At 40.3% G+C, this 22,803-nt stretch overlaps 1 long non-coding RNA gene across 1 annotated transcript in view; it reads right to left on the bottom strand.

Annotated features, from left to right (window-relative positions):
- LOC141546998 (uncharacterized) overlaps positions 1-9,985 on the bottom strand; it is a 54,583-nt gene extending 44,598 nt beyond the window's left edge. The window contains exon 1 of the long non-coding RNA XR_012483488.1: positions 9,920-9,985. This is a non-coding gene — a long non-coding RNA (uncharacterized LOC141546998). The remainder of the gene's footprint in view (positions 1-9,919) is intronic.
- Positions 9,986-22,803: the final 12,818 nt, after the last annotated feature.

The following is a 22,803-nucleotide window of genomic DNA, read 5'->3' on the forward strand; positions in this document are numbered from 1 at the left end:
ACCAATACACTTGGGATGCTATTTCAGAGACATGGTCTATATTCTTTTTTCCTACCTCTAGTGGAGTGTCGGTTCATGAACTTTGGTTCTAAGACTACTTTCTGAAGAATTTGGGTGACCCTGCTCCCTTATCATTTCCAATTAGCATTATCATTGAACTAGAACACTCCCAGATATTCTAAGGGCAAGCCTCGGACTTCTGTATCCTCTACTAGATATACAAACCTTCCCCGTTCCCCCAAGTTCCCATAATGGGCTGTGGCCAAATAAACGTTATTTCTAAACTCATTACTTTTAGGACAAAATATGAAATCTTCAATCTGGCATTTGAAAGCCCTCCACCACCTCAGTTGCATTTCTCTTCCCAATATTGTTTCACATTAAATCATAAGAAAAATTCATTAAGCACTCACTATGTGCCAGGTGCTGAACACTCAGAGACAAAAATGAAATACCTACTATGTTCCTGTCCTTAGCTATTCATGTGAGGCAAATGGTGCTGTTAACTGTTCCCTACTTAATATTCCAGGCCTTTGGGTAGATCATTCTTTATGGCCGGAATCCCATAGTCTCCCTACCTGTAATTCCTCACTCCAGGTGACTTCCAGTGAGAAAATTCCCTCTATCAATGCCAATTGTCACTAAACTGCAATCTAAGTTCTTACAGAACTTCCTGGACCTCTGGAAGGCTTAGTGACTTCTGAAGGTCACACAACCATTATGTGTCCAAGGGAGAATCGGAACCCAGGACTCCTCGAGTCTGAGACCCAACCTTTTCCCACTATGCCAAATTGCCTCTGTGTGGCTAGATCATTTCTCTGCTTCTGAATTCAGTAGTAGTGATCCTAGAAAAATAGGTCAAACCTCCCAGCAGGGAATTATGTAACTATTTTACCCTCTGGGAGGGTGAATAGAAGCATGAAGAATGGGTATCATAAAAGCTAAAATGGACCTCAAGGGAGTCATCCAGCTTAGTCCTGTGCCCTCACATAGATGAGTGCCTGATTTAACCCAAACAGCGATTTATCAATCTTGTTTTACAGATTTCTAGGAGTGACAATGTCAAAGATGCCTTTGTACCACATTCTAGCATTGGTCCGACGACCATATTAGAAGGAACCTTAGATGTGATGTCAGAAAATCTGAAATGCTTTTTACTCCTCCAAGCTTTCCCATGTCTCCGGGATGAAATACACAATGTTCTCTTTGGCATTCTAAGCCCCCTCTCACCTTTCCATTCTTCTTATGTCTTACTCTCTAAATACATACTGCTCCATGCTGTGACACTGACCCCTGACTATTCCACCAACAAGAAAATCCGTCCCGTAACTCTGGGTACTTTTTCTGGCTGTCTCCCATGTCCCTCTTCCCTTCTTGGCTCTGCTTCCTGACTTCCCAGGATTCCTAAAGTTCCAACCAAAATCCCATCTTTTACTGGAAGCCTTTTCCAATCCCTCTTAATTCTAATGCCTTCTCTGTTCATTATTTTCCATTTATCTTGCACATAATTTGCTTTGTGTGTGAAAAATGAAATATGAAAAAAAAATATATATATATATATTTCTTTGCATGTTGTCTCTACCATTAGATTGAAAGCATCTTGAGGGAGGGAAGAGACTGTTTTGCTTCATTTTGTATCCTTGGAACTTGGCATATAGGAGGTGATTAATAAATGTTTATCAAATGGTTGATTCATGTGATCTGGGGCAAGACATCTGACGTCACTGGGTCTCAGTCTCTTTATCCGTAAATGAGGGGGCTGGACCAAATCATCTCAGATGTTTACACGACTATGAACACCCTTAAACAAGAGTTCTTCCTTATCTCTAAGCAAACTCCCTTTTGTGATTATCCAAGATGTGCTATGATAAACAGGAAGTAAGCACCTACTATGTGCCAGGCATATGTGTAGGGATACAAAGAACTATTTATTCAGATAATTCAATTTAGTCTAAAGAAGTAAAATTTGGGCAAATCTGCTCCAAACTTATGCCCCATTCACAGTTCCTGCCCCAAAAGGGCAGGAGATGATAACTTACAAAAGGAAATTGAAGATTCAGGGTAGGGAATGCCCAGGGGTTCTGGCTAGGCTCAGGACAATGCTGATGTCCTTGACGACGGTGGAACTAAAGCCAAGTAGAGCAGCTGGTGACAGACGAAGGGATGGATGAGATTTTTAGCTCTCTATAAAAGAAGGCTATGGGAGGAACACCAGAAAGGACAGAAGTCATTGAAGGTATTGATGAGGTATGAGTATCAAAGTTGAAGCAAGCTCCACAATAATCCTGATGATGGCCTTATCCCGGGGGAGGGGAAAGAAGGAAGGAAGGGGATGATGAAGAAGATGATGGTACTGGTGGTGGCGAAAGAGTCACAACGAAGTAGCTAGTAACGAGTGAAGCTCATTACTTCCTTAAAAACGAACCAAAGGACTACGTGCCACCTAGGGGAGGGGCTGGGGGGAAGGAAGGGAAAAGTTGGAACGGAAGGTTTTAACAAGGATCAATATTGAAAAATTCCCCATGCATATGGTTTTGTATAAAAAAAGCTATAATTAAAAAAAAAAACTAATAATAATAATCCAGGCCTAAGGTTTATTTACCTTCCACCAGCTTCCACCAGAGTACTGACAACATCAGAGCAGAGAAAGGGGTGTATACGAGAGATGCTAAGGTAGAAAAGACTGACTAGATATGGGGGTATGAGAGAGCTAGGAAATAAATGGGAACAATATTGTGAACATGGATGACTGGCTCTGGTTCTCATGGTCAGTCCTGATTGAGAAGGAACTCTTATGGTGAAAAAGAAGCAAGGAAGCTTCCATAATCTGCCTTGGTTTCCAAGGAAAAGGTAAAAATATAAGGATTCATGACCAGTGATGACCTTGGAAGCAGCACAGTAGCACAGTGGATGAAGCCTGGAGACAGAAAATCAGAGTTCAAATCTGAGCCTGAGCAAGCCACCGAATCTTAGTTTGTAAAAACTCATCTGTAAAAGGGAACAATAACGGCACCTACTTCAAAGGCTTGTTGTGAACATTAAATTAACTATTTGTAAAATGCATATCCCAGTGCCTGTCTTATAGTGATTGATATAGAATTTCTGACTCCCTTCCTTCCCTCTCTTCCCTTGGGGATATTTGGATGATTTCTACCCAATATTTCATTTTTCCTCTAATGATTAAAGAAAATATTTTCTTCACAACAACTTTGTTCCTTGTCCAGTGAATACAACAAATATTATTATCCTGATCCTCATTTTATAGATCAGGAAATTGAGAGTCATAGTGTGATTTGCCCAAGGTCACACAACTAGAAAATGTCAGAAGCAGTTGAACCCTGACCTCCCAATGCCAAACTTTCCATTTATATTAGGAAGTTTCAGTTACATTGAGAGCTAGGGATGAGTTCAGGCAGAAGTTTTAAAAACACAACTAATAGCCAATACACCAAAAGAAAAAACTGGAGTAAATTTATAATGAAAACCATCCTGTCCTGAAAAAATTCAGAGAATCATGGGAGGATTATTATGAACTGATGCAGAGTAAAAAGAGCAAAACAAAGAGAACAATTTATATCATACAACAGCATTGTTTTAAAAATGACATCGAAACACATGATGATTCTGATGCTGTCCTTGAGACATGTTACCGACAGAGAAAACACTGATGGATGCAAAGTGCAGAATAAGACCTGCATTTATGCACATGGCAAATGTGGGAACTTTTTTTGCTTGACAATGTTTATTTATTATAAGGATTGTGCTTGAGGGGATAAAAAAGAGGATAAAAGACCTAAAAAAAGTGTTGCTTCTTCCACCCCCCCCAAAAAAAAAGAAAGAATGGAAAATTACTGAAGCAGTTTCAGAAATATATGGAAGAGAAGAGAAAGAAATTCAGAAAGAAACACAATTGAGACAACTTTGAAAATGACATGTTGAATTTTTCAAACCAAGTTGTACTTAAGAGATTAATGATTGCAAAGATAATCCTCTTTTTCCTTCTCCTTTGTATATGGGAATGTTCAGGGCAGGGCAATATTTGTTAGTTTTAAAGATTTTTTTCTTAATAAGGAAAGCATTCTTTCTTTTTCCTTGTGATGTTCTGTCTATAAACAACCAGCTAAGTGAATATGAGTTTACTTCCCAACCTTCTCTACAAAATGATCAAGAAGACCCATATTTACATTTAGAAATCTGAAAATAATGAAAGGACCTTAAAATAAGGGCCAAATGGAGTTAGTCTCTTGTCTCTGTGAAGACCAAGTTAGTACCCTGGATATCTTAGAATCAGCTGGAGTCAGGATAAACAAAAGTCTTTATTCTTGGTCTTTTGGGGTCGCAGTCAGGGAAATAGATACAGGAATCTCTGCACCTTCTTTCTCTCTTTCCACCTCCAAAGAGTGATTCCCGATTGTCCTACTCCACCCTCTCTGTCCACACCCACAGATCAAGACAGCACAGGATTGTGAGCCAGGCCATTCTCCAAGCACTGCTAATAGAGTATTGTCCAATTGGTAATTAGCCTCAAGGGCTTGGTTATCCAAGGGCATCTGCTCAATTTCAGCCCTTTACAGGTCTCCATTCTTGTTCTGGCCTTTCCTCGTTCTACTTGGATGCATGTCTGAATTAGCTTCTTCCTTATCATCTCCTTGACGTTCCTCCCTCATATCCCTGTGCCAGACTTTTCTTGATCACTCACCCCCTTCCTCAGTTTTTTTCAGAGCATTTTCACCAAGATTCTGTCTCTGTCTCTCTCTCTCTGTATATATATATATATATATATATATATATATATATATATATATATATATATATATATATATATATATAGATAGATAGATAGATAGATAGATATATAGATAGATATAGTTATAGTTATAGTTATATAGAGGACAGATTATTTTTCTTTGTAGAAAATGCAAAACATAAAGAACTCATGTCTGAGCCCATAGTGAAGATAATTCTCCTCACTCCACTGAGCAAGGTTTGCTATCTCTCTCTCTTTATCGCCACTCTACAGCACAATGCCATACATATAACAGGTATATAATAATGTAACAATGAAGGAAGCAATGATGTGACTTTTTAAGCACAAACATTGTGTGTGTGTGTGTGTGTGTGTGTGTGTGTGTGTGTGTGTGTGTACAAGGCAGCCATATTTCTCAGCTGAGAGCCCTACGGTGGGTTTCTAAGTGAGTTAGCACCGGCTCCTTCCCTTGAATTGCTGGGTAAGGATATTTGTCATTTTGCAGCCATGGGAAATGCACGCAGGGATTGAAATGCCCAGTTCATGCAACATTGCTCAAAGGATTTGAGGATTCCATTTTGGCACAAATCCTTTAATTAAAGTGAATTCCTTCAGGCTCCATTCACCCAGACCCAATCTGAGATGTCCCCATCGACCTGGGGAATGCTGACTAATTGACAAGTTGGCAGTGTAACCACTTCTTCAAAGATGAGAAGATATCTTTGCTAAGACAAACAAGCCCCGGGATAGCATATGGCCTTATTTTTGTGGTACCTCTTCAGAGTCATCTGCAAATGTCTCCTGAGGCTAATGAAAGCTGGCTGCTTTCAGTTCAGTCCTGGATGCTGCTGGTCAACCTTCCTCTTCAAGGCAACCTTCCCCTTCAGCAGGGAGTATCTGGGGAAGTTCAAGAGGCTTTCTGGGTAATTTGGCAGAAAAGTAGCAATCTCCATCAAGCCTCAAGGTAACCCAAGGAACTGGATATCAGAGAGCCCAGAGTCTGCTGGTTGACTTCATGGTAATTCAGCAAGAGGCCGTTCTACCTGGGAAGCTCACAAATCTAGGTTCCTCTTTTTAGAAGAGGGAGCTCAGAAAATGACTGGATAACAGCAGAATAGTTCAGGGAGGCTAAAGTCTGAGAGAGTTCTTACTCTCTACATCCCTACTTAATTCTAAAGAGGACTCTGTTGTAACTCTAGAATTTCTCAGTTGGATGGATACAAAGGACCATCATCAGAAAAGGATAATGGCTACCTAGGTGGCCAAAGTAGTGCCTCCCCTTATCTTTTTAGGGGATAGATATTGAAGGTACCTGCGGGTATTGACTTGATATTTCATCATCATAGGAAACTCCTGATGTAGAAACTCCTTCCAGTATTTCAGCTGAGGAACTCTACCCTAACTCCCAGCAATACAGATTGGGCTGGGGAGCTGAGAGAATGCATGACTCTCCAGTGGTTCCATAGCCAATACGTCAAAACCGGGGCTTCCTAACTCCGAGCAGACCCTTCTCTTTAAGAATCCTGCCATTCTCCCTTTATCAGAAGCCTGAAAAAGCCAGGGAAGTGATTCCCAAACATCAGTATGTGGAGTCAGAAGACCTGGGTTCTTCTGTGGGTCATTGGCCAACACTTCAGTCCCTGCTTCCTTATCCACAAAATGAGGAGGCTGGACTAGATGATCTCTAGGGTTTGTAATAACTGTAAATCCTAGTATCTCACAAAAACCATATTTCATTCATGACCAGCGTGGACCTGATGGGGGTGGTCGGGAGGAAAATAGCACTAGCAGGAACGTAGACAACAAAACATCGTAGCCAGTAATAGGAATACTGGGCAATGAGCAACTTTAGCTCTTCTCAGCAATACAGTGATCCAAGACAATTCCAAAAAGCCCATATTGGAAAATGCTATTTATGTTCAAAGAAAGAACTATGGATTATGAATGTGGATCAAAGCATACTTTGTTTTTAATTTTGTTTTTCTTGACTTTTCCATTTTGTTCTGTTTCTTCTTTTACAGCATGACGAAGGTAGAAATATACGTAATATGACTGTACATGTATAACTATATCAGATTGCTTGTGATCTTGGGGAGGAGGAGAGCAACAGAGAAAAAAATGAAAATCAAAATCTTATAAATTAAATGTTGAAAACTGAACAAAAGATCTGTGTGGGAAATCTCTTCTGTAAGGTGGATTTCACCTTTCTATGACTTAATAGATGATCTTAGTGATTTGCTATGGCTAAAATAAAGATTACTATCCTGCTTCCAAAGTGGTGATGAGCCTTTCCAAAGGCAGCTTGGCTGGACCTGAGAATAATAGGCAGGCTACTTTCTAGTTGTATGACCTCATTTCTGTTAGCTTTTATCTACAAAAAGAAAAATATTAATCTGTAAAATATTAATGTTAATCTGTAAAATATTAATAACAATAAAATCAATTAATTTTCTAATTTTCAAAAGGGAGCTTAGGACAAAATGGAGTTGAATGCAAAGTCTTTTCTACATGGCTGGAATCTGTCAGAGCTAATACTCAGCTTCCCCAGTGTGGGTCCTCTCCAAACCCCTGAGGGAGACTTTGAGGAAGCGGATGGGGTACCACTGAATAGAAAAGCTTAACGCATAGTGAACATTTTTGGAAAAGAACAAAAAAGGTGAAAAACGTGTTCAAGATAATATAGATAGCAATGAGCAGAGACTAACATTCAAACACAGGTTTTCTCTCTCTCCAAACCTGGTGCTTTTCCTATTTTATTGCCCTGTCTCTGGATGCTATCTTTTCCCTCCCTGAGGCAGGTTAATAACCACTGACAACTACCTAGAACTTCCCTTCCCTTCTTAGGTCAATAACATGATATCATAAGCCCCATTTTACAAAGGTGACTTGTTTGTGGTCACACAGTCAAGAAATACAGAGCCCAGATTGGAAGGCAAGTCCCTTTAGAAGCCTTCCCTTCTCTCTCTTCATTCATCTATCTTCCTTTTGTTAATTATTTCCTATTTATCTTGTATGTAGCTTGCTTTTTATGTATTTGTTTACATATCGTCTCTATTAGATTGGGAGCTTCTTGAAGGCAGGAACTGCCTTTTGTCTCTTTTGGCATCCTTAGTAGCAAGCCTGGCACATAGTAGGTGCTTAATAAATATCGATTGATTGATTTTTCTCCTAGATCAAGGCTCTTGCCACTACACAGACAAGTTAACCTCCTGGTGATTATTTTTGTGGTTTTCCAAGGTGGTATGAAGTCCTCAGAGAGACAACTGAAGCATGACTTTCCTGTGCAGTGAACGCTGAGAAAGAGGGGTTGAATGGAGAGTTTTTTCCTTTCCCCAGGTGACACTGCTTCAGTTGGATGCTGAGCAAGTGCACCTGCAGCTTTCAAAATAAACACCGAGGTAAGAAAATGCAGAAGGATGTGGAGTCAGCCCAGACTTTTAGAGATGCTTTCCCAAAACATAAAACACTCCTGCTATCCTCACTCATGGCAACTGGTTAGTGAACCGGGGTTTTAGATCCGGAAGAGGCCTTAAGGATCATTTAGAGCTAGCAAACTCAAGCAGAAACACATCCCTGCAGGCCACATGTTGACAGAAAACTTCAAATTAACATTCTCTGAGTTGCATTGTATTTTTACTTATTTGGTTAAACATTTCCCAGTTACATCCTAATCTTTTCCTTCAAAGACAGCTGTTTTGCCATCTCTCTTTCCCCCAAAAGGAAAGGGTACCCCAGAGTTTGGAAGTGAATTGTCTGTATCAGAAAGGCTTAAAAGATTATGTCTAGGATTCAAAGCCAGAATTTTATCCTCCTCACTATGTAGAGACAGAAAACTTCAAATTAACATTCTCTGAGTTGCATTGTATTTTTACTTATTTGGTTAAACATTTCCCAGTTACATCCTAATCTTTTCCTTCAAAGACAGCTGTTTTGCCATCTCTCTTTCCCCCAAAAGGAAAGGGTACCCCAGAGTTTGGAAGTGAATTGTCTGTATCAGAAAGGCTTAAAAGATTATGTCTAGGATTCAAAGCCAGAATTTTATCCTCTTCACTATGTAGAGACTACTCAGGACCCAGCTCTAAATGCAAGGGAATCATTTAGAATGCTTGTTACACAAAATCTGACTTGGAAAAAGAAGGTACCAGTTCAGAATGACCAGGAGAGCATTTTTTCCTTTTTTTTTTTTTTTTAAAGACTCCTGTCACCAAGCCAAACAGTAAACGTCCTCTTCAGTTCTCAGAAGACAATCCCAAATATTAATTAAAAGTTTAATGTTTATTTTTGCTACCATGTTAGCTTTGGGTAAAATTTCCAGTAGAGTTGTATTTTTTCATGTGTCCTTTGTGACCACGTGGGATATTGGGGCTCTTTTCACAATCAATGCATGCAATAGCCCATTTTAGAAAATTTGAAGTGTAAATTTGTCATTTAAAATGACTACAAGCTAGAAAGAAAAGCAGATCTCCATCTATTGAGGAATCACCAAACAAACCATAATGTTATTAACATAACGGGACCCAATCGGGCCATCAGAAGCAAAGAACATGGAGAATTCAGAGAAAAATGGCAAAACCTGTCTAAACTCAATCATTCAATAAACACATCGTTATTGTATTGAGTGTCTACCAGGTGTTAGGCCCTGTGCTGAGCAGTTTTTACAAAGAAAAACAAAAGATAGTCCCTATTTTCGGAGAAGAAAATATAATAATATAAATAATAATAAAAATATAATAACAATAATAACAAGCTCTCTATGGCATAAATTGGAGATAATTAGTCAACAGAGTAAAAAAGATTTAAGGGTTATCAGGAAAGGACTCCCGGAGAAGGGGGAGTTTAAAATGGCATCAGGATTGGCAGAAAGCATCCCAGGAATCATTATATAGTCAGTGCAAATGCCCAGAGTTAAGTGACAGAAGTTCCTTTTTGAAGGGATAGAGAGGTGACTAGTGTCACTGGATCTCAGATGTTGCGGATTGGGAGTAAGGTAGAAGAAGACTAGTAGGAAGGGAAATCAGCATTTATTAAGTACCTACTATATACCAGCTACTGTGCCAAGCGTTTTTCAAAAATTATCTCATTTGATCCTCCCAACAAACCTTGAAAGTAGATACTAATATTATCCCCCTTGTAGAGTTGAGGAAATAGAGGCAAACAGAGGCTGTGACTCACCGTGGGTCATACACCTAGTGAGTGTGTGAAGATGGATTTCTAGCCAAGTTTTCCTGACTCCAGACGGACTCCAGACGCAGCTGCCTCAGAAAAGTGAGAAGGAACCAAGTTAGGAAAAGCATTTGAATGCCAAATAGGAACTGGTACAGCGTGAAGTAGGGCAGAGCCAGGAGAACAATGTCTATAATGAACAAAAAGCTCAATCAGAATGGAGACGAATTTGGAATAGATCCGATTGTCGATCTTGGCCCCGAACAAAGACAGTACCCTAGTCTTTCTGTAGAGAGGAGGAGTACTTCATGTAAAGAAGGTGCTTCATGTTCTGGGCTTGGTCATCAGAGAGATGGATAGGACATTTATTAAGGGCTTACTCTGTGAAAGAACTATGGGGTCTGAATGCAGATTGAAAGAGACGGTTTTCAGTTGTTGGTTTTTTTTTTTAGTTGTGTGCAATTTTCCCCTTTTGTTCTCTTTCTTCTTTCACAACATGGCTAATGTGGGGAAATGCTTACACGATTGTAGATTGTAGAACCTAGATCAGATTGCTTGATTTCTTGGGGATGGAAGGGAGGGAGAAAAAAAACAAACTCAAAATCTTATAAAAGCTGAATATTGAAAACTATCTTTACATGCAAGTGGAAAAACTAAAATACTGTTTGAGAGGGAGATGGGAGGGGAACAGACACACCCATGGCTTGGTCATCAGAGAGATAGATAGAACATTTATTAAGCACTTACTCTGTGAAAGAAGTATGGGGTCTGAATGCAGATTTCTTTTCACTTTTTTCCAATTTTTCCTTTTGTTCTGTTTCTCCTTTCATGATATGGCTAATGTGGAAATGTGCTTACATGATTGTATTTGTATGACCTAAATCAGATTGCTTGATTTCTAGGGGATGGAAGGGAGAGAAGAAAAAAACTCAAAATCTTATAAAAATTGAGTATTGAAAACTATTTTTACATGTAGTTGGAAAAAATACTGTTTGGGAGAGGTGGGGAGAGATAGAGGAAGTAGAGGGAGGGAGAGAAAGAGACAGACAGGTAGAAGAGAGAGAGAGAGAGAGAGAGAGAGAGAGAGAGAGAGAGAGAGAGAGAGAGAGAGAGAGAGAGAGAGAGAGAGAGAGAGAAAGAGAGAGAGAGAGAGAGAGAGAGAGAGAGAGAAGAGAGAGAGAGAGAGAGAGAGAGAGAGAGAGAGAGAGGAGAGACAGACAGAGACAGAGAGAGAGAGAGAGAGAGAGAGAGAGAGAGAGAGAGAGAGAGAGAGAGAGAGAGAGAGAGAGAGACAGACAGAGACAGAGAGAGAGAGAGGAGAGAGACAGACAGAGACAGAGAGAGAGAGAGACAGAGACAGAGACAGAGACAGAGAGAGAGAGAGAGAGAGAAAGAGAGAGAGAGAGAGAGAGAGAGAGAGAGAGAGACAGAGAGAGACAGAGAGAGACAGAGAGAGAGACAGAGAGAGAGGACAGAGACAGAGAGAGAGAGGAGAGAGAGAGAGACAGAGAGACAGAGAGAGAGAGAGAGAGATAGACAGAGACAGAGACAGAGACAGAGACAGAGAGACAGAGACAGAGAGAAAGAGAGTATGCTCACAAGCTTACAGTGTGTCAGGCACTGTGCTGAGCATTGGGAATATAAATGCAAGCCAGATAATGTTTGCCTTCAGAGAATGAGCTCACTTGATACTGAGAGAAGATAACTCCGGGGAAGTTGGGCTGGAAAGGGGTGTGGAAGATAGCCGGGTAGCTGATATAAAATAAAGAGAAAAGTCACCTACGGGAGCAGGAGGGGGTGGGGACAGACCAAAGCAGCAGGGTGTGCAGATGGCTGGGAAGTCATCGGGTCAACTGTTTTTGCTTATATATTTTTCTTTCTAACAAAAGAGGGCTTATTGTGAAGTGACAATGGGGAGACGTATCTAGAAATAACCGGAATATAAAAAAAACCCTACAGACAGCTCTTGTTAAATATTTGCATTTATGACAGTGTTGGTCTCGTTTGTGATTTATTTGATGTCAGCTCCTCGGTCAGGAAAACAACTAATTATAACATTTTTCTTATGAGAAAATGGGATTCGCTTTTCAATGATCATCACCATTTCTAGGGATGCACAGATGGCCGAGAGCCTTGGGTAATATTTTTGTAGACCTACTATTTTGTTCCCTTCTGAAACCTTATTTTTTAATCCAGGTATGTTAGGGAACAAGAGCCCATTGGTTTAACGCATCGTCATTTGGGCAGACATAGGATGTTGTTCTGGATGAGAGGAAAGACATTCAGGCCCACTTTCAGAATCATTCTTCAAAAGTACAGAAATCGTCATCAGGCAGGAGTTCACGGCCAAGTTCAATCTGTAGGACAGAGAGACAAAAGTGTATCCTTTCTGCTTGGGTTCAGGTTCGGAGATATCTGGGAAGCGAAGTGGTACATGGGAGAGAGAAATGATAAATGATCTTGAAATCTGTGCTTTTCTTCTGTATGCTAGACAGCCCCCAGGAACGTACGTAAGTGTTCAGGAAGATGAAAAAGAGAGAGAGTTTGGGAGCTGGGGCCACCTGTCTCTATGCTATGTTCTGGGTATCAGTGCCATCCATTTTACCAGTCATATTTACCAAAATATGTCCAACGGAAGGGAAATTAGCTCTCCATCTTCCTCCGCTTTTCAGATTTGGGGAAACCATTGAGCTTATTTTTTTAAGCTTCTCTTTTCTTAAAAATGGCCAGCACCAGTTCAAAAGCCTTTCTGAAAACCACAACTCCAAACCGAGCGGAGTCTGGTAGACTTCTCCAGCTGTCTGAGGCTTGTGGGAAGCAGGTGAGATGCAAGATAGAGCAATCACTCTGCAGCCACCTTTTAGGGAGCTGCTGGGAGATTTCTTCAGCTGCCTTAATCCTTCCCTCCCCTTAGCACACATTTTCTGTGAAAGCAAATGACACAATTAAGCTTCCTCCATCCTTTAATCCTTGCTTGCACAGTGTCCAGACAGATGTTTCCTTCTGTCCCGTAGCTGCCCACTCCTTTCTGTCTGGCTCCTGAGCGTGAGCTAAGTTGTGGGGAGCAGATTTCTAAATGGAGCCTTTCAGAGGTGAGGCGTTCTTTGGAAATCAGTGCTCTGTGGGAACTGCACCTGGCCCTCCTGCTGAGTCTCCGAAGGCACAGGACGTTCTGGGAGGGAGGGAGGGCCCAGCCCAACTCAAGGAACACCCCTGCCGAGAAGTCTACTTCTTCACTGCTGCCTCCACCAAGAATAGAATTTGTGCCTGAGAGATTTCCCAGAGTAACGCTTTCTCCTTCAAGAGAGAGCACACAGCCAAATTGTCATCATATTCCACCAGTTAATCATCTGATAACAAAGGCAGGAGATCTGAACCAATCCCTCCTGCTTGAATGGAGAGGTCAAAAACATAATGGAGACCCATTTGTTTGAATCCAGTGAGCTGCCACTAATTAGCCACGGGTTAATCTGGCTAAATGCAGCATCTGGAAGGTAGGAACTGTGGATTTTCAAAGTCTAAGGGAAAAAAATAGGACCTGTGGGTTGGTGCAACAGATATAAATAGAGGCCTGTCGAAATTTTCTAGACACGCCAAATCTTCTCCAGCCCCTTCCATACCTTCCAGTGATACAGTCATAATGAATCACAGAATATTACATCTGAAAAGGACTTTCAAGGTCATCCCGTCCAGCACCTAATCTGACAAATGGAGGGACAGATCCATCCACGCCGGGAGCCAGGACCCGTAAAGGAAAGACATCACAAATCCTTAGCTCTTCTGACCTCCTTTACCTCCTCCTTCCTTCCTTTCCTCGGTCTTTTGAGGGCAACTTTCTTTAGGTCTCTGGGTCTATGCCAATTTAAACTATGGTGTTAATTTTGTAGCAAAGGGAAAGGACTCAAGTGGATTCCACAAAATGAGCTTCCTCCTCGATCTCAGTTTCTTCAGGAGTAAAACAAGTCAGCTCTATTAGATGATCTCAGAGATGTCGCCCATCTCCAAAACTCTACGGCTACTCTATGGACACCTCACGTCCACCGAGAAAGGCCAGATCATTGGAAAGTTGGAGCATTCTTAAGTGCGGGAGGTCTGAGCTCTAAACGATCGTTTTGGAAAAGGAAGGGCTAAAAATGAAAGATAGAGAAAGCTGCAAGAAGACAAGCCTGTAAAATATTACATCAGGGATGGAGAAGGGATTTGGGAAATATAAACCACAATGTTGGAAATGGATCATTGGCACTTAGAACTGGAAGGGATTCTGGACACTATCTTCCCAACTCCTTCCTTTTAGAGATGATGTAACCAGGGCTTGGAGAACTTCAGCCAACTCCCTGCATTCAGGCAGCAGATTCATGGCACAGTCTGTTATAGACTCCAAGGTCACTTAAAACCTAGTCCAGGTCTCTTCCCACTAGGTCATAGGTATGGGGGAACAATACACAGTGGAGGAAGGGAGGCCACAAGCATTCGTGTAGTTCCTGCTGGGGCCAGATACTGTGCTAAGCACTTTACAAATATTAACCCATTTAATCTTTATCATGACCATGTGAAGTGGATGCTGGTTTTGTTGCTGTTGAATCATTCAATCATGTATGATTCCTTTTGGGGTTCTCTTGGCAAAAATATTGGAATTTTTTTTTATCATTTCCTTCTCCAGTTCATTATAAAAAGAGGAAACTGAAGTTAAAAAAAAAAAAAAAAAGGTTTTTTGTTTGCTTATTTTGTTTTTGAGGCAATTGGGATTGAGTGACTTGTCCAGGCCACACAGCTAGAAAGTTTTAAGTGTCTAAGTCTGGTTTTGAACTCAGGTTCTCCTGAATTCCAGAACTCTATCACTGCATCATCTAGCTACCCCTTGAGGTAAAAAAAAAAAAAAATTAAGGATCACACATATTTAAACTCTGTTCTTGACTTCAGAATTAGTGTTTTATGTTCTGTGCCTCCTAGTTACTCATCAATATTCATAGGTCAACTATTTGCCATCTAAATTTTCCTTCTCTTCTACTCCAAATAGGAGCTCTGCTACTATTCTAGCTCCATCTCTCCTTAACTGTGAAGACCCTCAGGGTTCTGGAGTATGGGCTGGAACCTGTAGATATCGCATTCAAAGTTACAGATAGCCCCGATTCCTCTTCCATAATTGTCTGCCCCAGTAATTTCTCTCATAAGTGACCTCTTCCACAAGGATAACTCCTAAACCCAAACCTCCAGATCTAATCTCTTACTTAAATCCAAGTTCCTTGGGGGCAAGCACCATTTCACTTTTCTCTCTGTATACACAGAGGAGACACAACTAGTATTTGTTGAATTAAAATGACTTGCAAACCTACATTTCAAGCTGCCTTTGGGATGTTTCTACCTGGATATATCATGAGCAATTCAAGCAATTCAAGGTTTTCCTTCTAAACCTGATACTTTTGACCCTATTATTTCTTTCAGGGACCGCTAGTCCCCCTTTTCCTTTCTTCATATTATATCAGCTATAAAGACCTTATTTTCAACTCTGTGAAAAATCTCTTCATCTCACACCTACATTCTCTGATTTTTACAGTTATTATCCTACAAGAGCCCTTCAGGACCACTTACTTGGACTTCTCTGACTCATCTCCAATCGTTCCACTTGGCTCAGAATATTTTTTATACCTTAATCTAGTATGTTACTCTTCTGATCAAAAATCTTCAGTGACTCCCTAACATAAATTCCTCATCCTGTCTCTTGGCTTCCAACTATAATCCCACCTTCCATGGGAAGCCTTTCCCAATTCCTTTTAATTCTGCTATCTTCCCACTGTTAATTATTTTCTGCTTGTGGTTTGTTCATGATTGTCGGCTCCTTGTCTTCTTTATTAACTCTTTGAGGTCAGGAACTGTCTTAACTCTCTTTGTATCTCAGCTCCGGGCCTGGCACATAGTCAATCAATAAGCATTTACAAGTACTGCTAAGTTCATATTAAATATCTTTCACAATTCTGCTCCATTCATAAACTCTACATTTCAGTCAGACTGGACCTCTGTTCTCGGACCCTTCTTGGCTGTCTTGTCTGTGTCTTTCAAATGATTTTTTCCTATGCCTTTAATTTACTTCTATCCCTTCTATTTTTACTGAATGTCGTCTAAGTCTTTAAAGCCCATCTCAAATGCTACTTCTTGCATGAAGCCTTCTCTGACTTTTTGTCTTCCCCAGAGTAATGAACTTCCAATGTGTATTTCCTTTAACACTTTATTTTGCAGCTCTCTAATGTCTTCGCAAGTAATACTATATATTGCAAGTATCTGCAATTATTGCTCATCCCTCTGCTAGACTGCAAAAATCGTGTCTTATCTATTCTTTAGAATAGCCAGCAGAATGGCAAACGCAGTCGCATTTAGTTAATATTGGTTACTATGGAATCTTCAGTAAATTAGCTTTACCGTTACTTTCACTGCTTTGGTCCCATTCTTTTGATGAAATCCAGCTAGAAATGTTGTCCAGTTGTTTTTTAGTCTTGCCCAACGCTTCATGACCCCATTTGGGGTTTTCTTGGCACACATACTAGAGTGCTTTGCTGGCAGACTGAGACCATTATTTCTCCTTCCCGAATCGTGTTCAGTCTTATCCATTACTTTGCCATTTCCTTCTCCAGCTCATTGTACAGATGAAGAATCTGAGTAAACAAGGGTAAGTGACTTGTCCAGAGTCACACAGCTATTAAGTGTCTAAGACTGGATTTGAACTTGAGTTTTTTTTTTTTAAATTGTAATTTTTTTCTTTCAAAAAACTTAGTAATGAGAATGCCACTTTCACATAATCTACAAATTTCTGTAATGTCTGGCTGAATAGACAAGTAGATTTTCATATCTGCTTCTGCAGTTATTTTTGGTTGAAGTATATGAAGAAAATCTGGACCACACAGATATGTATGTATATGTTTCAATACACAAATATTATTATGAAAATCGATTTACCCCCGGACACCCCTCGCCAGCTTCTTGGGACACTCAGGGCTTTGGGGACCAAACTCTGAAAACCACTTATCTGGTCCATTTTTCTCATTTTCCATCTGAAGAGAATGAAGGCCAGAAACACGAACCTTAAGTTACCCTACTTAGGGATGAGACGAAAACTCCAGATCTTTGACTTTTTAGTTCTATTTTCAATTGCATCTAGGATGGAGTAATTGTATTTGGTAAAAAGAGGCAGATGTTTTTGTTCCTGGTTCATTTGTACAAATATAATGGGTTGTCACCTTTTCTTTGCCTCAGACATAAAATGCAAACTTGCTTAGCCCCGCATTTAGAGCTCTCATCCATCTGGCCCCTCCCATCCTTCCAGTCTTATTTTAGATTACCTGCATTCCAGCATACAGACCTCCCTAGCTGTTCATCAAATCTGACATTCTGTCTCTTCTCTTTGTGCAGTCTGTCCAACCTGTACCTTTTCACTCTTGCATCTTGGGGCCAATCTCGAGTTTTTCTTTCGCTTAGCTCAGGTGCCAGCATCAATGGGATGTCTTTCCGGTTCATTGAGTCATTAGTGCCCTCTTCCTCCTCCAATTATCTCGTGTTTACTTCTCTGTGCACATATTACATCATTCCAGCAGAGCATAAGCTCCTTGAAGAGGGGGAGTATTTTGTTTTCCAATGGCATCCCTCCTAGCTTCAGTGCCTTTTACATAGCAGGTGCTTAGTAAATGTTTGTTCAGTTGATTTCTATCCAGAAATCTATACCCATTTTTATTCTTTTCTCTATGAAATCTTGCTGATATCTGAGGATTTTTGGTGAAAGAATGAAAGAAATTGACTAATGCCCAATGAAACCAAGTGAATTGACCTAGGTTAATGAGAATTAGATTTTTAGTATTCTCTCAATCTTTGTGCCTGTCATAAACCCCAGGGAAGAGGCTTGAGAAGGTCTACCTGAAATAGTGCATTATGGGATAGCTAACTATGATTTCTGCCCTTCCCACACCAAACCAACAGTTTATGGCTAGCTTTTGCCCTCTTACTTTCCATGGACGTGGCAGTCTGTGAAAGCCTTCTACACTAGGCTAAAAGTCAGAAGATCTGGGTTCCAGTCTGAGCCTACAAAGCCATATGACTATGGACATTTTACTCCATTTCCTTGTCTGTACGTGATACTTGTTCTGTATATCTCACCTGGGGGACTGTGAGAAACACCACTTTTAATAATAGAAGCTGATCATCTGCACAGCATTTTAGAGTTTACAAATTGCTTTACATATACATCTCTGTATATGTGTATATAAATATGTTTATATATGTGTATATAAATATATCTATTGGGCTTGCTGTTCAGTCAGTCATTACCCCATCTGGAGTTTTCTTGGCAAATATACTGGAGTAATTTGGCATTTCCTTCTCCAGCTCATTTTAGAAATGGGGAAACTGAGGCAGACAGTGACTTATCCATAGTTAGTGTCTAAGACTAGATGTGAACATAGGAAGATGAATCCAAGCCCAGTGCTTTATCCACCGTGCCATCTAACTGCCCCTAAATGTATGTGTTCATATATAGAGCTATATGGATGTGTGTGTGCATAACATGTGTATGTGCAATCTCATTTAAAATTCTCAACAGTCCTTCAAATTAGGTACCATTGTTTTATAGCTGGGGAAACTGAGGCCTAAAGTTAAATAACATATCTATGATCTCATAACTTTGTAAATATCATAAGATGAAATATCATAAAATAAATATCAAAGATGAAATTTGAACCCAATCTACCAACTCCAATCCCTTTACCCAATGCATTTGCCATTTGTAAACCATTTAGGACTGTGACTCTAAGCAGGAGAGCTTTGTGTAGCTTCTCAGGGCGTACAGAAGTAAGATTCAGCCACATCTTCTCTCTCCAATGATGCTCAAGATTGTGCCCACTTCCGTTTAGTAGCATCTGCGCATCTCACTTAGGGCCTCTTGTTTTAGTCAGTTGGTCAGCTATATTTAGTGCCTACTATGTGCCAGGCCCAGTTTAGGACAAAGAAAAAGGGAAAACAAAACTAAAAAAACTAAATAAAACAAAACCAAACCAGGCTCTGCTCTCAAGGAGCTCACAGTATAATGGGTATAAGTCATTTAAGTAACAATCATCACAAAAGGAAATAAATCTCAACAAAATTGCAGGGGGAAACCCACAAGCATCTCTCCACCCCAACAAAGAGGATATTAATTTGATCTTGGACATGGCTAATAGCTACTTTGCCAGAATTGGAAAAGTCCAAAAGACTGACATGACTTATAGGCCGTAATGGTTCATTTAAAGAAGCTCTGTAGACATGCTTATCCTATATCATCCCCAAAGGACTCCTGGGTCAATTGTCTACAGCTAGAACATTGTGTATACTTGATTTGCACAGAAACAAGAAGCTCTTCCAAGAGGCTATTATGTTTTTCCAATCAATAACACTTGATTTTATGGGTGTTTAAAATTGCACTAGCAAGACTCATGAGTACAATGGGTAGGTGTTGTACAAAGTCCAGCTCAGAGTCGTGCCAGTTTCTATCATCCTTGTAAACTGAAACACCCTAAAATATCGTCCTTTCGGTCTCTCTGGGTCTTTGCCAACCTTGTCCGTTGGAATCCTAAAACAAAAAGAAGTCTCTTCTGAGACATCAAGAGCATTTTTCAAAAGAAGAGCTCTGCTTGCCTGGAAGCTTCCGAGGATTTCCTCTCCCATCTCCCCCAAAACACATCTAATGGTTCATTCGTCTGGTCATCCCGTACCTGCACACCTCAGGATCGAAGGGTTTTTTTTTAGTGAAAAGGAACATGGATAATCATCTAATGCAATGCCATCATTTTAACAAACAAAGAAACAACTCTAGAGAGAAATGACTTCTTCAAAATCTCCTAGACCTTCAGTAATTAAGCTAGGCTTCGACCTCAACTCTTGACTTCATATCCAGTGATGATCTTCTTCCAGACTGGATGCAGATAACTTCCTTTTCCAAACTCCCAATATTTTATCTCATCTATCTTTCAATACTTTTAAAATCCCATCTTCCATGAAACCAAGATTCCTTCTCCAGCTCATTTTACAGATTAGGAAACTGAGGCAAAAAATTAAATAGCTTACCTAAGGCCACATAGCTAGTAAGTCAGATTTGAATTCAGGAAGATAAGCCTTCCTGACTCCAGGCTCTGTATTCTATCTATCACATCACCTAGCTACCTCGAGTATTTTTATTTATTTCATTTATATTTACACATCATATTTTATTTATAATTTTATCAGTACCAAGTAAACAAATCAAATGCTGCTAAAAGTTCTGCTTAACGGAGAGCAGGCTATGTAGGCTAAACATCCCCTTAATGTCTTTTTTTTAATTGACTAATAACTTGCTCAGTTAGTGTTTCCTTCTTCTCAGATAATATGAAGGAAAATTTCTGTTCAGCCTACGTCTGAATGATTGCCAATCCAGAATTAATGGGATGCGAATTAGATTTTACTGCTTATATTTAAGACTATGTTTTCATTGAAGATTTTTATATAGCTTTCTATATTGTTTGTATAAGATTTTTTCTTCAGATTTTGGGACCATACTATACATTCTTTTTGATATGGCGCCCAGTCCAAGGCCACCTGGAATCAGACACTTAAAGATATTTTAGCAAAGAAATGATTAAAGGAAAACAATTTTTATTAAGTTCTAGCTACAGACCAAATACTGTACCAGACTCTGGATAGTGAAAGCAGGTATTACTGTTACTGTGGCTAATGTATTCATTTAGACATAGAGCTAGGAAGTGGCTGAGTAATACAGTTATCTTAGCACTTAGAGCATCTCACATTCATATGGTACTTTATACACATAAGGCTGACAAACTGACAACTTGTTTGAGGTTACACCTAGAAACTGTGGAGAATTGGAGGCTTCTGATTGTACTGTATCGTTGTTCTTTCCCTTTTTCTTTGAAACAATCATATTCTATGGATAGAGTAATATCCCTGCAGCCAGGAAGACCCCAGAGAAAATCTGGTCTAAAGTACTAGCAGTATGACCCCCCCCCCTTTTAATCCCCGTTTGCCTTTGTTTGGAGGACCCAATGAAATTATCATTGGAAACTCCTTAGAACAGAAAGCCTGGCATGTAGTAGGTGCAAGTATTTATTCCCTTCCTTCATTTCTTCGCCCCATCCCCTGCTCTGCAGAATGAAGAGACTAAAGATGTCTAAAGTTTCTTACAGCTCGGAGAGTAACCGATAATATGTGACCTTTTTGTACTTTGGAGGGAAGAAGGAAGAATGACTCAGCTTGCTGTCTGCTTCCTCCATGGCCATTAAGGGATTCAACCACTTTTTGGGGGAGGGAAACCACCTGGCTCAAAGCAGGAAGACCAAGAGCTTGAGATTCCTGGATGGTCTAATCTGGCTTCTTGGAGGAGAATATAGAACGTAAGTATTTCAAAGTCTTCTTGTTACAGAGAAGAGAACCGAGTCCCAAAGCTGAGACATGAAAAAGCCAACAACCATTTTTCCAAGTACCTACTATGTGCTGGTGCAGAAAATACAAAAGCAGAAATGAAATTGTCCCTGCCTTCCAAAAGCTTGTATCCTGTGAGGCAGAGGTCTTGTGTACAAACACACAAGGTTCTGGGTTTGGGGCAGGGGCAGGGAAGGGAGACTAGGCTCTGGGGGAGGGCAGAGAAGATCTCCTGTTGGAGGTAGTCTTTAAATTGAACTTCAAAGGAAATCAGGGATGCCAAGAAGCAGAGCTGAGATTACAGAGCCTTCTGGCATGAGATGTTCTGTGCAAAGGGACTGAGACCAGCAATGAAGGTCATCTGAGGAACAGCAGAAAGGCCAGTTTGACTGAACCGAGAGTCCCTAATTGGGGAATGAAGTATAATGAGGCTGGAGCGGGACGTTGTAGCTAAAATGTAAAGGGCTTTAAATGTCAAAACAAGAGATTTGCATTTAATCTTAAAAGTCATAAGGAACCACGGGAGCTTTCTGAACAAGAGACTGACACAGACCTCTGTTTGAAGAACAGTCTTTTGGCAGAGATGTGGAGGAAGGACTGGAATGGAGAAACATTTGAGGAAGAAAAAGAAAGGGCAGAGATGAGAATGGATTGGAAGGTTAGGAAGGGAATAAGTGTGTGTGTGTGTGTGTAACTGTCTCTCTCTGTGGGTTTGTACATGTGTCTGTGTGTGTGTTTATGTATCTGTGTATGTGTGTGTGTTCATCTTGGTGTCTTTTTATGTAGATCTGTCTGTCCATCTTTCCTTCCCTCTTTCTTTCTCATTCAAGATGCTTGAATCTCATGGAAAATAGATATTATTTCTTTTGGGCCAGATCACATGATTTCACAGTCAGAGGAACTCCTGGTGTGAAAATTTTTTCACCAATGCAAATTAGCAGCTGTTCTGCAACTTAGCATCTTAAAGAATTTCCCGAGCCCCTGACTTTCATTCCTGGTGGTCATAAAGCTGGAAAGTATCAAACTCAAGACTTGAATTTCGGTCTTCCCGTCTCTAAGCCTGACTCTCTAGTGAATAAACCACATTGTCTTTTAGGGTTAATAAACACATACCCAGACATACATACAGACCCATGTTGTTGTTGTTCATTTGTTTCTGTCACACTTGCCTCTTTGTGACCTATCTGGAGTTTTCTTGGCAAAGATGCTCAAGTGATTTGCCATTTCTTTCTCTAGCTCATTTTGCAGATAAAGGCAAACTAAGTTAAGTGACTTGCCCAGGATCACACAGCTAATAAATGTCTGAGGCTTTGTTGGAACTCGGGTCTTCCTGATGCCAGGTCAAGTTCTATTTCTGCTGTGCCATCTGGCTGCCCTTGTGGGTGGGGGTATAGTTAGGTGGCAGACTATTGTTACGTCTGGAATCGAGAAAATCAGAGCTCCAATTCTGCCTTGGACATTCACTT

The sequence above is a fragment of the Sminthopsis crassicaudata genome, chromosome 6 (genome assembly GCF_048593235.1).
Source record: "Sminthopsis crassicaudata isolate SCR6 chromosome 6, ASM4859323v1, whole genome shotgun sequence".
Taxonomy (NCBI): Eukaryota; Metazoa; Chordata; class Mammalia; order Dasyuromorphia; family Dasyuridae; genus Sminthopsis; species Sminthopsis crassicaudata.